Genomic DNA, 15,934 nt, shown 5'->3' on the forward strand with positions numbered 1-15,934 from the left:
TGGTGTGGAAAGCACAAATTAGTTCAGAGCCTTTCATTTGTACCCCCCACCCCTTCCACTTATGATTCTCTTCAGTGGGATTCACAAAATCTATTATTGCTGCTGTAGAATGGCCACGGTGTGACTTTGGAGAAAATTCTTTCTATGTTGACACTGTTGCTTCATTGTTATTCTTTCTGTGTGAGTGAAACAAAATGAAAAATTCATTAATAACAGAGAAAAAAATAAAAAAAAAAGGAGGAAAAAACCCACTGGTATTTCTCTATCTCCCAGCACAGAAATCAAATATGGAAGATGGAAAACAGGGTGGTGGGAAGGGAAGGGTTAAATGTCTGAAGGATCCAGCCACCCACCATGTCTGGGAACAAAAATGCCAATAAAAAGAATTAAAAGGACCTGTCATCTTCTCAGGGTCCCACTATCAAATTAGGGGTCAGGAAAGGGTCTCACAGGTGGACTCACTTTCTTTGGGATGTTTCAGCAGGCAGTGACCCCTCAGAGGAGCTCTGGGAGCTGCACCATGGCCCCAGGGAGCTCCCAGGCAGGGGCTCTGCTCTCAGGGAATCACAGGACAGATTGTCCTGGGCTGGGAGGGACCCCCAGGATGACCCAGGGCAGCTCCTGTCCCTGCACAGACACCCCAAAATCCCACCCTGAGCATCCCTGAGTGCTGTCCATACACTCCTGGAGCTCTGGCAGCCTCAGGGCTGTTCCCTGGGAGCCTGGGCACTGCCAGCACCTCTGGGGAGAACCTGGTATCCACCCTAAACCCCTCTGACACAGTTCCAGCCATTCCTTGAGTTCTGTCACTGTCACAGCTGCCCCTCAGGAGGAGCTGCAGACCCTCATGGGACCTGAACTCAGTCTCTTCCTCCCCAGCTGAACAAACCAAGTGACCTCAGCACTCCCCATATGGCCCCTCCAGCCTCTCCCAGCCTGGCAGGACCCCACATTCTTCCCTTTCCAGCTGGGCCCCAAGTCCCCCCAGACATCACCTCTAGTCTGGTTTGCCCCAGGCAGGGTGGCAGGGAGGGGACAAAGTGGGGGAATCTGAGCACAGACAGGCTCTGCTGGCAGAGGGACTCTGGGCTCAGCTCCCCATGGATGCTCTGCTGGGCTCCCAGTGCCTCCTTCTGTGCCTCTGCACAGCCCTGTGCTGACTTCTTCCAGCTCTCTGAATTTCCCAGTCTGCAGCCTCAAGCACACCTTTCAGCACTGGAGGGACAGATCCTCTGGGAAGGCACAGCCTGAGGAGCTGGGCCATGCCCTGAGCTCCTCCTCACCACTGACACCTCAGCAAAATTGCTCTGTGTGGTTCCTCAGCCTCAGAGCAGTGTGTGACTCCTCAGGGCAGACCAAGGGACTTGGACCAGCAGATCTTCAGCTCTGCAGGCTGGAGAGGGGTTCCCATCCCCTTTATCCTGGGATTTGCATCTTCTGTGGTTCCTCACGTTCCTCACCTTTCCCAGGTGCTGGGAAAGGCTTTGGTGTGGTCTCCTACATTATCCTGGCATTCCAAATCAGCATCTCACAGCACAGACAGGTGGCTTTGTAAGGGCTGGACGAGACCAGGGAGATTTAGGGATGGTTTGTCTCTACCTGGGTCAGTTACAAGGGGCAAGAACCCTCAGGGCTCTTTCCTGGGACCTGCCCCAATAGCCACAGCAATGAGCTGAGAAATGCACCCTCAAAATGAGGCCCTCAATGTCCCTTCCAACCTGAGCTTGTAGCTCCCCAATCTTTTTCCCAAACCTGCTGCAGGTTTGCTCTGTAGCTGCAGCTTTTTATTCTCATGACAGAAGCTCATGGAGATCAGGTCTTGATCTCCACAATCACCACTACATTATTATCCATCCCAGGAAGGGGACATCACCAAAAATAATCACCTAAGTATTTTTTAAAAATAAAGATGACAAAACATTTCCCAGGATCTCTGCTGAGAAATGTCACAGGGGAAGAAAAGCTCTTTTTGTGATCAAGAGACTGAGCTTCAAAACACCCAAACTGCAATCTCTGTGGGGCACCTTTCTGCAGGGTTATTAATAAGAAATAATTGTTTTAAATGCAGAAAAGTCTGTGTACTTTCTATTCCCTTCCAAAAGCCCTGCATCACTTGTCCTTAATGAATAATGAAAGATGCTTTTGTATTGCTTCCCACCCATAGACTTTCAAGTGATTGTTAAGCAATAATAAATAGGACTCTAAAGAAAATGAGGGCTTGATGAAAACTTAATTCTGGACTAATAAGTGAAGCACCTGCTGTTGCACAAGTTTACAGACATTCCTGGGGCTTTGGTGGGTGGAGAATTTTGGTGAAAGCTCTGAATGTTCCAACTCTGGCAAAATCTCACTAAATGATTCTGAAATGTTGTTGTGTAGCTCCAAGGGAATTCGAATTTGGAAGGAAACTGGGAGATGCCATGCCCAGGACAGGCACTTTGACACCCTGATCACAGCACTGCTGTGATGCCCTGTCTGATCTCACTCTCAGGGGGGATTTGTCATGGAAAGCCAAACCCAAAGTGGACATTGCTCTCCAAGGAGAGAGGGAGAGCAACATCCCAGTTCAGACTGGGGGATTTGGATTTCATGGGAAATAATGTATTCCACCAGGAACCTGATGTGTCTTTCCACCCTGCCAAGGCTGAAGGTGAAAAGGGAGCAACATATTTAACTCTAATGACTTAGTCCCTATTCACAATATCTTTTATGGGAATTGCAATGGAAAAAAATTATTGACAAATTATTTTAAAAATATGCAACTACTCCTTATGAGGACATAGATGTTGTCCTACTAGCAGGTGCTCTACCTTTCCATAGAGCAGAAAATCAGGCAGTGGAATTGCCTAGATCTATAGGTACAGATATTAAAAATGCTGCTAGAAAAGCTTTACTTTCAGTTGAGCCAGGTGGTACCCATGTAAATGCTTATACTGCCATCAGACAAGGTGAATTAGAACCCTGTGGTTCTTTCCTAAATCGATTAACACAATCTGTGGAAACCCTTTCACTAAGGGTGCAGGTGAAAAACTGAAGCTTGGAAGGGAGATCATGGAATTATGGAATGGGTTGGGTTGGAAGAGACCTTAAAGTCCATCTCATTCCACCCCCTGCCATGGCAGGGACACCTTCTGCTATCCCAGGTTGCTCCAAGCCCCAATGTCCAATTGGCCTTGGGCACTGCCAGGGATCCAGGGGCAGCCACAGCTGCTCTGGGCACCTGGGCCAGGGTCTCCCCACACTCAGAGAGGAGAATTTCTGCCTGATATCCCATCCATCCCTGCCCTCTGTCAGCCATGAGTTGCTCAAGAAACATTAAGCTGAAAAAACCAGTTAATGGCTCACATTTGAGTTGGTAGGTACCGAGTTCTTGCCTCCAGCTCACAGCCAGAGAGGTCTTGATGTTGACAGGAGAATTCACATTGCTGAGGGGTTTTTACCCAACCTTCAGAGGTACCTTCTGAGCACCTCAGCACTCCCACCAGTCCCATCAGGAATCAGCACTGTGTCGGGGAGTTTTGTGTAACTGATCACTTAAATACCACTAGAATTCTGTTGGGATCAGTGAGGAAAACTTCAGGGGGATTTTGCCTTGAGTATCAATTAATCCTTTGTGCTGTGGTATTATTCCAGGCATGTAACAGGAATAAATTTATTCACTGAAAGGGCTGTTCAGCCCCAGCACAGGTGCCCAGGGCAATGGGAAAGTGACCATCCCTGCAGGATTTAAAAGCCGTGAGGATGTGACACTTGGGGACATATGTTAGCGGTGGGCTCGGCAGTGCCACGATAACGGCAGGACTCTGATTTATGACTGTGCGATGTGTCATTCCTGCTGGTGAGCTCTCGCCCTTCCTTACCACGCTGTTGAGAGCAGCTACACAAAATGATTCGCATAGATGTGCGCTGAACAGCTGCCGTGAGCTGGAGCGCACACGCTGTGCCGCTCGGAGCGATGCGGCCCGGGCCCCCCACGCCTCCAGCAGCGGTAATTTCGGTCAGGAAACACCACCTTCCCAAGAGAATCGTTTTATTCCCGGTGAGTGCCAGGAGCGGGCGGACACAGACGGAGCAGCCGAGCTGAGCATCGCGCTGTCACCGAGAGTGTCTGGGGATGAGCGGCCGGGCTGGAGCTCCGCGCTGGACCCGCGGCGGCTGCGAACTTCGGCTCCGGCGAGCCGGGTGTAGGCAAAGAGCGAGCGGTGCCGGTGCGAGCGCTGGGAGCGCTGCGGGGCCGGGAACCCCCAACACCGGGACCCCCCGATACCGGGATCCCCGACACCGGGACCCCCGAGCGCAGCCCGGCCCGGCCCGGCCCCGCCGCTCCCTCACGGGGACCCGCGCCCGGAGCAGCCCCGCGCGCCCGGCCCCGCCCGCGCCCGCCCCGCTCTGGACTCTTCCACCGCGCGGGCAGCGGAGCGGGAGGGCCGGGCGGTGCGGGGCGAGCGGCGCTGCCCCGAGCCGAGCTCCAGCGGCGCGGCCCTGCCCGGCACAGCCCCGTCAGGGCGGATCGGTGCGGGCCGCGCAGAGGCAGCAGCGATAGCGGGCGGCGGGCGGCGGGGTGAGCTCTCCGCTGCGAGCCGGTCCCCCCCAGCCTGGAGCCGTGGTACGGTCGGCGGGAAGGAGCCGCGGCGCGGGGCGGTGCGCGGCACTGAGCCGGCGGCTCCCGCGGGCGAGGCGGGACGGGCCGGGCCCTGCGTCCGCACGGCACCGACCTGCCCGGCACCGACCTGCCCGGTGAGTGCTGCCGCCCCTTCCCCCGGCTGCTGCGGGGCCGTCCCGCCAGCCCCAGCTGGGTCCATGCTGGGTCCCCCTGCCATTGACTTAGTGCCGCTTTATTATTACTGTTGTTTTTTTTTTGTTGGGTTTTTTTTTTTTTCCTTTTCAGTCTTCGCTTTCCCCACCGGATTTCTTGCGTGTGGTTAGGTTTTTTCCGCCCCTGATGCAGCTTTTCCCCGTTTGACGGGAAGGGGATTCCCGCGGGATGGGGAAGTGCCGCGCCGGGAAGCGGCTCGGGCCCCGGCGGGGCTGAGCGCTTGGGAGGGATGTCCGCGCTGTGACCGCTCCGTCGTGGGGTACTTCGTGCCTCCTGCACACCGGAGATGTTCGGCCGCTCCGCCAGCGGGGCCTCGGGCGGCCGGGAGCGGCTCCGTAGCGAGAAAACGGGCGGAATATCGGCGCTGAGCCGCGCCGCTCCCGGCGGTCCGTGCCGAGCCCTGCGGCTCCAGCGCGCCGTGCCCGAGCCGCTCTGTCGCGATTGCTGGGGCTGCTGATTGCTGTCGGCAGTTGTATTTGGGAACAGAGAAGTGGTGGAGTCACCATCCTTGGGAGTGTTAAAAACAAGCAGATGTGGCACTCGGCCGTACGGTTTTAGTGGGCATCGGGGGACTTGGTTAGAGGTTGGAACTTGATGATGTTGGAGGTATTTTCCAAGCTTAGCGATCCCACTGATTTGAGGAGCTGTGTGAAACTCCAGAGCAGCTTTGGGGCAGTGGGGTCTGGCAGTGACTTTGGGAGGGACCCGGGGGCTAATTCCCTCTTTGGACAGCCCGGGTGGCTCGGACACAGACTGCTAGGATGGACAGCAGGGTGGGTGGGCACCTTTATTTTCCTGACTTGCTTCTGAGGAGCAGGAGCCCACCTGCAGGAACGACCCATCGCAGCTGTGCTTGCTGCAGTGCTTTAGCACAGAATCCTAGAATTACTTCGGCTGGATTAACACAGCACTGCCAAGCCCACCCCTAAACCACGTCCCCAAGTGCCACATCTACCCCTCTTTTAAATCCCTCCAGGGATGGTGACTCCGCCACCTCAGAGTGCAGTTCTGCCGTGGTTTTGGCACGGGGAAGGGCTGGGAGCCAGGGCTGGGAACAGCCCGCGCTGGTTTGGCTCCGGGGCCTTCCCACACTCCAGCGGCTGCTCAGGCTGTGGGGCAGGCTGGAGTCGGTGGCACCACGGCTGGCTTGAGCTGACCTCCAGGGCCAGAAGAAAAGACCCTTTTATTTCATGTTGTGGCTGTGTTGCCCCCACAGTGAGTCCCGTTTGGTCAGACACTGCTTCCCGAGCTGGCAGGGCCAGCACAAGCCCTTGGCATTTGCCCTGGGCCCGGCGCCCTGGCCGAGCCTGTTTCCTTGGCTGTGTCCCAGCGCTCCGGACTGTCCCTGCTCGTTCTGCCCTGTCCTTTATCCCGCTGTTTGTTGGGATTTGTGCTCTTTGCATTATCCTAAAGGGCAGGAAGGAGCCTGGCTTCCCAGTGAGCTCGGGCTGAGGAGCTGTGCCACGGGCAGAACCTCGGATGTGTGACCCTGTAGCACCTCTGTGTCACCAGTTTTATTGCTTTTGTTCCTGGAAGCCTTTTTGTGACTTGTTTTGGGCCGTGTGTGCAAGGTTCCTTTGGGAGGGGTGGGTGTTCAGACACTCCTCCAGCTCTCTGAGGATTGCTGCTGTTTTACTTCTGTCAGGCTGATATTGGAGATGGATTTCAGAGGAACAGCAGAGCAGAAAGAGGTGTGTCTCTTAAAAACTGCTTTCTTTAGAAATGGCTGATAATAGCAGTGAGTTTAGGGAGGATGTTTTATTTAGGGATTGAAAAGAGAGGATTAAAGCTCTTGACAGAGAACAGTTTATGTGGAGTAAGTGATGGGACTTGATCATTCAGAAAAAGACTCTAACGTGTTCCCATCTCCAAGACAGCTTACAGCTCTCCTTGTCCCAAATCATTCAATAAAAGCAACAAAACTCCTTTTGATTTGACTTCTTTACTGGTGGCTGCATAAGGAGTTTTCAGACCTAGCAGTAAATTTTTATCTGCTCAAAGGAAACAGCCTATAGGTATAAAAATCTGTGATATGCTTAAGGTACTGTGGGTTTATCCAAGGTGTTAATTACAGGCATTGGAAGTAGCTGTGTCTGTCTTGGAGAATTGCAGCTTCTCCTTCCTTGCCCCCTCCCATCAAGTTACTGGCACAGGATTGTGCTCCTGGATTTGCAGAAGCACAAAGTCACTGCTTGTAAAATTACTGAAATAAAAAAGGTTTGCGCAGGGGAGAAGAAACAAGAATCAAATTTTAGGCTCAAATTGTGATTCCAAAACAAGTTGCTCATTCTTCTCACAGCTTGAGGTTTGTGATGAAAAGGTTGAAAATACCTAGCAAGAAAAACAGGCTGGGGAAAAAAAAAAAATCTGGAATAAACTGAACAGAGGAAAATTCAGAATAAACTGTCATCAGAGAGTGTTTATAAACCTGCTGGAGAAAAGGGAGGAAGCAACCATTCAGATCAATAACAAGTTCTTTTTTTATAACTGTAGTGCTTTAATCATATAGTTTAAAAAAAATAATCCTAAATGTGTGCATTTTATACCTGTGCTGGTAGCTGGGGCTAAATCTGCAGAGTTCATGCTGATCTGGGTAATCTGAATCAAGCTGAATAGTAAAGAGGCTCTTAGGAGGATCTGAAACCCAGGAGGCATTTTTCAAACCTGAGTTATGTCACTTTTTTAAGAGGTGCCTCAGGCAATTGCATTTTAAGAAGACAAAGCTTTTGTTTTTGAGCTGGCCTAGAAAAATGCCAAGGATGAATCCAAAGTAAAGGCTTTCAGAAGTTGTCATTTGTGATTAAGTTGATTTTGCTGTTGTGCACAGAAGGCCACTGCCTTCCCCAGCGTGCCCAGAGCTGGGGCTATTTTTATTTTTGCCACCAACCAGTGCTGATGTACCTGTTCAATTCCAGTAATAGTTCCAGGGGGGGTCTCACCTGAAAGTGTTATTTAATGAGAAGGTCGGGTGTTTCCAGCTCCATCTCCAATAGAAAATGAATTGTAGGTGCATTGTAAAAGAATTGAGGTGATACCAGGCAGGCATTGACTTAGATGTGGGTTCTGCAGAATTAACATCTGTCTGTGTCTAGTTTGGTGTTTGAGATGTTGGAAATACCAAAGCCAAGGCTTTGAGCCGTGAGCTGAGGCTGTTTCCTTTCACAGAGACCAGCCTGCCTGCACACAGTGAATCCAGAGCTTTTCTTGGGGCTTCTCGTGTTACCTGCAGCCTAAAACAATCAGAAAGACTATCCTCATGTTGCCAGGCTGTGGGCAAACAAGAGGAGCTGGGGGAATATTGTGCAGGATGTAACAGATGATGCTGGAGCATGGATGTGGAAAAGTCTGCTGCCTGCAATCTGGAGAGCTGTGAGCTCCCAGCGAGGTGCTGCTTGTTAGAGGAAGGTGAAATCCTGCGAGTATTGTAATGACTTCTTGTTCTCAAATAAAATGAGGGCAGGTTTTGTCTGAAAATGTGTCTGAAAGCAGCTCTGGCTGCAGGAGCAGCGCCAGGGCTGTCTCAGCTGGGCAGGAGGTGTCCCTGGAGCCCCCATCCCTGGGAGCAGCTGATTGCTGAGCCCTGGCTAGCCAGGGGAGGGCTATGAGGACAGCCTGAGTCATGCTTTTGGCTCTTGCAGAACACCCAAACAATGCTGTTTGTCCTCTTGGCTTGCCTGGCACAAAGAGCTGTGGGGCTGGATGGGCCAGGGACACCTCTGAGCTGCAGCTCCTGCAGTTCTCACCCTGGCACCTCTGAGCCCTCTTATTTCATTATTTATTTAAAATCAAGCCTTGAGAATGTGTTGCAGATGTGTAGAGCAAGTGGTGCTGGGATCTGAGGCAAGGCCTTTGCAGGGAAGGTCCCCAGTTGATTTCAGGGCTTCTGGGCTTTTCCTTCTCCTCTGCTGCCAGAGCTGCCCTGCAGGATGCCAAGCTCTGTTCCAGGAGCATCCCTGCACCTGCAGCAGAGTATTTCCTTTACTGGACATCCACAGACTTTGCCAGTGATGTTGCACAACTGTCTGTTTTTGTGGGTTTTCTGGATCTTTTTTTAAATTTGTTCCAATAAGATCTAGTTTTAAAATAGAAAACACAGTGCCACGTTGCTAGGGTTTATTTCTACTAAGAGTAAATAAATAATAGATGGGCACCTCTGTGTGAATTCAGTGACTCCCAGGTGGTATCTGCAGCATCACCTCCGTGTGGGGATGGTACCAAACAAAAGGACCTGAGAAATGCCAGGGCTTTATCTGATGCTTTTGCCAGCAGCTTACATTTCAGCAAACACAGCCTGGGAATGAATGAGAGCTCATTTTGGGGTTGCTAGTGCAGGCAGAATGAGAATGGCCGGGTTAAATGTGTGAGTAATAACTGAGGCAGTGCAGCTCTGCCTCCTGCTGGGTCAGGATTCCCCCTGGCTCCTGTGTCCCTTCCCTGGGGGAGAGCATCCTTCCCCTGGGCTCTGCCTGCTGGCACTTCTACAGGAGACAATTTCTGCAAGAGAAGGTGTTGAAAAGGTGGCAATGGACACTCCTTGTGGAATCGTTTTTGTTCTTTTTAATGTGGGAATTCCTGAGTTCAGGATAGGCTGGCAAAGGTCCCAGGGTGGGCAGGAGGTGGTTGCAGGTCTCCCCCACCAAAGCTCTGGATGCCTTTATTAGTCTAAATCTTGTGCTGCCTTCTGTCTTTAGCAAACTTTTTTTGGAAAACTGTCTTGGGAGCATTTGGGAGAGGAGAAGTTCCTTTGGAAGGATGTGGGGAGTGCTGGCCCTGCCAGTTCTGCACAGGCAGCTGCTGCTGTGGCTGCTGTGTCACTGGCAGCTGTCAGTGCCCCCAGTGCCCATGGCTGCCTGTCACCTGGTCTTTGTGACATCCTCTACTCAGGGACTGCAGGGTGACTCTTCTGGCCCTGTGTGAAAAACTGCAGGTGGATGGTGCTCAAACATAATTGTATTTTTTCAAATTTAGAAAAAATCTCTGTGGTTGCTGAGCTGATGGTGCTGCCTGGCCTGAGCTGTGTTCCTGCTGAGGGGCAGCACTGGAGGGGTTTGGGGGTTCAGGGAGAGGTTTGGGGGTTCAGCAGCTCCTGGAGCTGTGCCTGCTGTAAAACAGGTGTTTTTGTTGGTGCTGCAGCAATCTGCAATGCTTGGAGCTCTTAGCAGCTCCCAAAGCTCCTTCTGAAGTTGGTAAAAGCTGTAAGCACAGCAGAAATCCCCTTGAGCTCTTTTAGTACTTTAAACTTAATTTTTGTTGTTTATAATTTTTAACTTCTGTTCCAGAGTGCAGTGCTTATGTTCACACATTTCAACAGGCCAATAAAACCTGGCCTTTCTCTGTGATGGCTCTGAGAGAATCCCAGGATGGTTTGGGTTGGAAGGGACCTTAAAGCTCATCCAGTGGCACCCCTGCCATGGCAGGGGCACCTCCCACTGTCCCAGGCTGCTCCAAGCCCTGTCCAGCCTGGCCTGGGACACTTCAGCGATCCAGGGGCAGCCACAGCTGCTCTGGGAACCTGTGCCAGGGCATCTCCACCCTCACAGGGAAGAATTTCTTCTCAACTTCCCATCCATCCCTGCCCTCTGGCAGTGGGAAGCCATTCCCCTTGTCCTGTCCTTCCATCCCTTGTCCAGAGTCAAGGACCTGGCTGTGAAATTTCTGTTCATGGTGAAGAATCCTCGGTGCAGCTCTCACCCTGCAGCCAGTGTCCCTCCTGTCCCTCTGGGGGCACCTGGGCACCCCCAGGCACAGGTGAGGCTGACACAGACCCCCTCTGGGGAGCTCCCCTGTGCAGGTGATGCTGTGGAGCATCCCCAGGGCTGTGGCTGCTGCCCTGCTGCCCATCCCAGGTGGGGTTTGTGTGTTTGGCTGTGATGAGGAGCTGGTGCTCCCCCAGCCCTGACTCTGCAGCAGGAGCAGCATCTCCAGCGAGGCCACGGCAGCCAGGGTGAGTTTGCTGATAGCTCCTGTGAGCACAGCCACTCCTGGTGGCAGGAGACAGGCAGGGAGGGCTTAGATGATTTAATTAAACTTGTTGTGAGGAAGAAATTAAATTTGGTCCCTTGCCCTGCTCGTGTTACTGGGGAGTGAGCACAGCCTTTCTGAATGGAGCCCTTCCTTGCCTTCTGTTTGCCTTGGAAAAAAGCAATTTCTCTGTCAGCTTTTAGCCTGGCTCTTGTCCCCCACTGCTTGTTTATCTTCAGCAGCTCCCCAAATCTGCAGCTTTGAAGATGGGCCTAAACATTGATCATCTCTTACAGTCCTTCATCTCTGTTCTGCCAGCAGACATTAGGAAAGATATTTTAAATTACCTTTTCCCCCAAATGAATGGGCTTTGTGTATGGGCTGGGAGAATTAAAGCTCTTCCAGCCAAACTATAAATCAGCTGCTCTCATGTTTTTGCCCAGTTCTCCTGGATTCATCTTCCAGCCCAGTCTATAGAGCAGGGATTCCAGGAAAGATAAAAGCCAAAGTGCAACTTAATTTCGAGGCAGGATCTACCAGTGTTCCCTTTGGGGAGCAGGATTCTGTTTGAAAATGACTTTTTCTCCCCTTATTGCAGCAGTGGGATCTTTTTTCTTGCTGCTCCCTAGGGAAGGGCTGGGGGGCTCCATGTTCAGACAGTGGGATGCAGAGATGAGCTGATGTCTGACACTGGCAGCTGCTGGCAGGGAAGTTTGGAAAAGAAACTTTGGATCTCTTCCTTTGCCATTTGAGCACTGAGATCTGGGAAAATAAGTACTTGCTAAGAGCAGAACATTTATTCTGTGTCAAACAGGCAGCAGACAGCAGAGGTGGTTAATTCAGCATGGAAAAGCCCAGAGCTAGAGCTGAACAGGCAGGGAGGTTTAATCCATCATTTGGAGCAGGTTTCTGATGCTCCTTTATGCAGACACAGTTTTTTGTGGTGGTGGTGTTAACACTTTATTGGGAGCAGGTCACACCAGCCTCTCTCCCAAGCAGAGATGGAAGGGAGCAGGTTATTTAGATGCACAATCACCCTTATCCCTGGTGCATGTCCCAAAATACTGGTGAGAGGAGGTCCTGGAGGGCTTGGGCTGAGGAGTTTGGTTCAGTGAAGGGGGATGCAGCAGCTTGAGCTGTGTGTGTTCTTGATCCAGGCTGGGTTCATTCATTGCTTTTATTATCATTTATCATATCACAGAGTCACAGACTGGTTTGGGTTGGAGGGGACCTCAAGGCTCATCTCACTCCAGTTTCCTTCTGCAGTTCAGTTTGCAGATTCCATATCCCCATCCCCTGATGCTCTCTGCCTTTTCCACTCCTCATTTGCAAGAGGGGGGAAAACAGTGTGACCTCAGAGTTAACAGATTGTAGCCTTATATGTAGCATAAACATCTATATTTTATGGTTTGTGAGGCATTGGTGCAGGGGATTCTGGCTCAGCAAGTCAGAGGCTTTTGCCACTCAGTGATGTGAGTAATTCATGGCTCACCCCAAGTCTGCACAGCTGGGTTTCCAAACTACAGCATGTTGGAGTAAATATTGCATATTTACACAAAGCCTTTTCTTTCCAAGTCCCCAAAAAGAGGAAGAACCACTTTTACAGGCTGAGGAGGTGCCATATCCTGGGGCAAAATGCAGCTGGGGAAAGCAGCCCAGCAATCTTATAAATACAGTGAATTTTCAATTCTTTCCTGGGTTGTAACAGGAGGGGAGCATTCTGAGCATCTCCACAACCTGCAGTGATGTGAAAGAGAGAGCTTTGTGCAATGGTGGCTAACACCCTGCAGATAACTGAGTTTTTGTTAAAATGAAGTGGTTTTGGAAGTTGTTGCCTTTGGAAGTAGCTGCCCTCAGCCCATGCTGGAATTGGTACTAACATGAGAAACAAACAGGCTGATGCTGCTGAGGTGCAGGGAGCCAGGACATGTGCTGCTAGTGGCTGCTCTATAAATTTCCAGATTAAATTCTATTTTGTTTTCCTTTCCCTGAAGCTTGTCAACTTATTTTACTCTGAGTCGTGAGCAAGAGGAATCACCAGCTGATAAAATTGCTGCAAACCAATTAATTTGATTAGAAATATTAAATACTCTTAGCTAGAAGGGACCCACAAGGATCAAGTCCAGCTCCTGGGCACTCCAGCTATCCCACCACAATTCCTGAGAGCATTGTCCAGGCATCCCTTGAGCTGCTGTGATCACTTCTTGAATTCTTGTTCATCCCTTGAATTTTGCTTGTTCAAAGTTATCTAGTGAGAATAAAGGCAAATAGGAGGTATTGATAAAACTTCCCACTCACTAGAGCTGCTTTTTGCTCCCACCCTGGGAAAAAAAAAAATCACCAAATCTGAGAAATCTGTGCTGACATTTGCCCCTGCAGCAGGGTGGTGTGTGAAGCTGTGGGCTTGGTGAGGAGCAGTGTGGCTCTGGCACTGATGCTCTAAATATATAACAGGTAGGAGGGCTTGTGACTTGGCCTGACCTTGGGCAGGGAGCTGGGCACAAAGCCAGGGCTCAGCTCCCACTTGTGCTGTGTGATGTTTGCTGTGCTGCAGATCCCTGCTGGCCATTCCCACCCCATTCCTGGGGCTTTGCCCTGTCACAGCTGATGTTCTCGGAGGGCCTGGGCTCTGGGGAATGCCTGGCACGTGGCATTTCTCTCATAGCAGCCATTTCTGCCAGGCTTAGTGCTGGGCTGAGGAGCTGGCCCTGCTCTGAGCACCCTCCTTGGCAAACCTGCACCTGTTTATTGCTGCACAGGCTGATTTCCCCACCTTTGTGTCTGAGTTCAGCTCTGGGAGGTGACAGACACCTGAAATTACAGATTCACTGAGGTTAGAAAAGACCAGCACCTCTGCCATGTCCCCAGGTGCCACATCCATGTGGCTTTTGAACACTTCCAGTGTTGCCTGCCCCATGCCTGACCACTCTTTGAGTGAAGAGATTTTCCCCAGTATCCAATCTAAGCTTCCCCTGGCACAGCTTCAGGCAGTGTCATCCTGTGACCTGTTCCCTGAGAGAAGAGCCTGAGCCCAGCTGTCCTGATGGCCTTGGACTTGTCCCCCAGGTCACCTGGGTGCTGCAGGAGCCTGCAGCTCATGTCAGGTGGAGAGGTTTTGCAGCAGTGCTGTGGCTGTCCCCTGATTCAGCAGCCCCAGGGCTCTGTCCCTGTGCTGGTGGCATTAATCACCCTGTGAGGGTCCCTGGGGATGGATGTCAGTGCTTCACACTCCTGAGGTTATAGGGCTGTCAAAACCTGGGTCCCAGTCCTGAAAATACAGAATTGTGCAGTGGTTTGGTTAATGATGATCCCATTCCACCCCCTACTATGGGCAGGGACACCTTCCACTCTCCCAGCTTGCTCCAATCCCTGTCCAGCCTGCCTTGGACACCAATCCTGGGAAGAGTATTTAAACAAAACAAGATGGACAGTGCAGCTCCCCAGTCCCACGTGAATTGTGGTGCAGCTCCTGTGCACAGCTGCCTTTTGTTCCTGCACATTCCCGGGCAAAGCAGGTGGTGTTTAATTTTTTTCTGCATTAAAAAAAAAAAAATAATTCTGTGGCGTGCTGTGCGAGGCCACTCACATCTGTGCACTCTATGTAGGTCAGATGTGTAGTTGCTTCTTTACCAAGACTAAAGTTGACAGCGTTTCCTTGCTGCAGCCAGCGAGGGAGGATCACAAAATTCACATGCTGCCTCCGTGGGAAATGTCCTTAGCTGTGTGTGTGCAGGTGGAGTCTGCCTTCCTGGAGTGCTCCAGGTTGGTGACAATGAGCTTTATTGGTGAAAGATTTATTGGAGCTGCGTGTCCAGGCTTGATTCAGTGTCATATCAGCTTAGCCTTGCAGCTGGAAATGCTAAATGCTTCCCTGCCCTGCTTCCAGCAGCTGCCACTGAAAGCCTGTTCCCTAAGCTCTGCAGCCCCTGTTTCTCTTGCTGGATTTCTTCACATGCAAATGCCTCTCCCTCCCCTTCCCTCCCCCCAGCCAATCCTGTTCTGGGATTCCTTGACCTCTTTTGACTCTGGCAGTGGTGGAGGAGAAAATGAGTTGGAAACAGGCAACCTGTCACGCCCAGGAGCAAGTTAGGGACGTGATCTTACACCTTTTAGAGCAGTGGGGAGTCTCCCCTTGCTCATGGCCACAGCCTCAGATCCAGGTTTGTGTGCTCTGATCCCCTGAGTCTGATCCCAGCCTGTGGAACAGGAGACCCAAACCAGTCTGGCTGGTTTGTACACGTTGGGAGTTCCTTCTGTCTTCAGTCCTGAGGTTCTGTGGGTGATGTAGGAATTTTCTTTTTCACACAAGAGGCTTTTTTTTTTGGAGGGAGAGCTTGAAAACGGGTCCCTGAACATCCATTAAAAACAGATAAACAGAGGACCTAAGGTTTATTTAAATCTGAAGAAGGAACTGGCTTTGCTGCCCACATTACTTTTCCTTAGCTGAGATGGCCACAACTGGAGCAGTGGCAGAGGGGAATCAGATCAAGATGAAGATGGATATGTGGATATCCTTATGCAACCCAGCAGTGCAGGATGGAAGATATTTCCAGTATTAAAATTGTTCTGCCTGCTCCACAAGTCTTACCAAGAAATATTTGAACTGAAAGAAGGGCTCCACCTGCCACCTCCTCCTCTGAAAATGAGCAACACCTGCAGCAGAGGATTCAGCAAAGGAAGGAGTGTCTGCAAGCACTGAAGCAGCTGGATGAGCACCCAGGAGCTCTGACAGTGGCAATGAGAAGCTCCTGGTGACTGCAGCAGTGAATGGTGTAGCTTGTGACTGACCCATGGATTTGGGAGCATTGCTCCTGGCTTGGAGTAGGCTTCCAGTGTGAGGAAATGGACCCTGGAGTTCACAGAGTGGCACAAAATTTCATAGAGTGCTGGAGCACTTGAAGGGAAATTGGAATAACTGAAAATTGTTTGTCCTACAGGAATTCCAGCTGCAGTCCTGCTCAGGGTGTGAATGAGTGTGAGGACATCCCAGTGCAGCTCTCTGCTGCAGGGACCACCTTGCTGATTGCTCTGCTGCTGTGTGCAGCCACAGATCCAGGGATGAGGCGTTTCCCATGGCTGCTCCTTCCCTTCTTCCTAAACAAGATGAAGAGTGCCTTGTTAGGGAAGCTCCAGAGTGCAGCCAGTCTCTTCAGCTCC

General features: G+C 51.3%; 1 protein-coding gene across 2 annotated transcripts in view; it reads left to right on the forward strand.

Moving 5' to 3' along the window:
- Nucleotides 1-4,594: 4,594 nt before the first annotated feature.
- RALY (RALY heterogeneous nuclear ribonucleoprotein) overlaps nt 4,595-15,934 on the forward strand; it is a 101,912-nt gene continuing 90,572 nt past the window's right edge. The window contains exon 1 of one of the 2 annotated variants that reach the window (XM_056507868.1): nt 4,595-4,737. The gene's annotated coding sequence lies outside the window, so the exon portion shown is untranslated. The remainder of the gene's footprint in view (nt 4,738-15,934) is intronic. The other variant, XM_056507867.1, reaches the window with a different exon arrangement.

Source organism: Oenanthe melanoleuca, chromosome 20 (genome assembly GCF_029582105.1).
Source record: "Oenanthe melanoleuca isolate GR-GAL-2019-014 chromosome 20, OMel1.0, whole genome shotgun sequence".
Classification (NCBI taxonomy): domain Eukaryota; kingdom Metazoa; phylum Chordata; class Aves; order Passeriformes; family Muscicapidae; genus Oenanthe; species Oenanthe melanoleuca.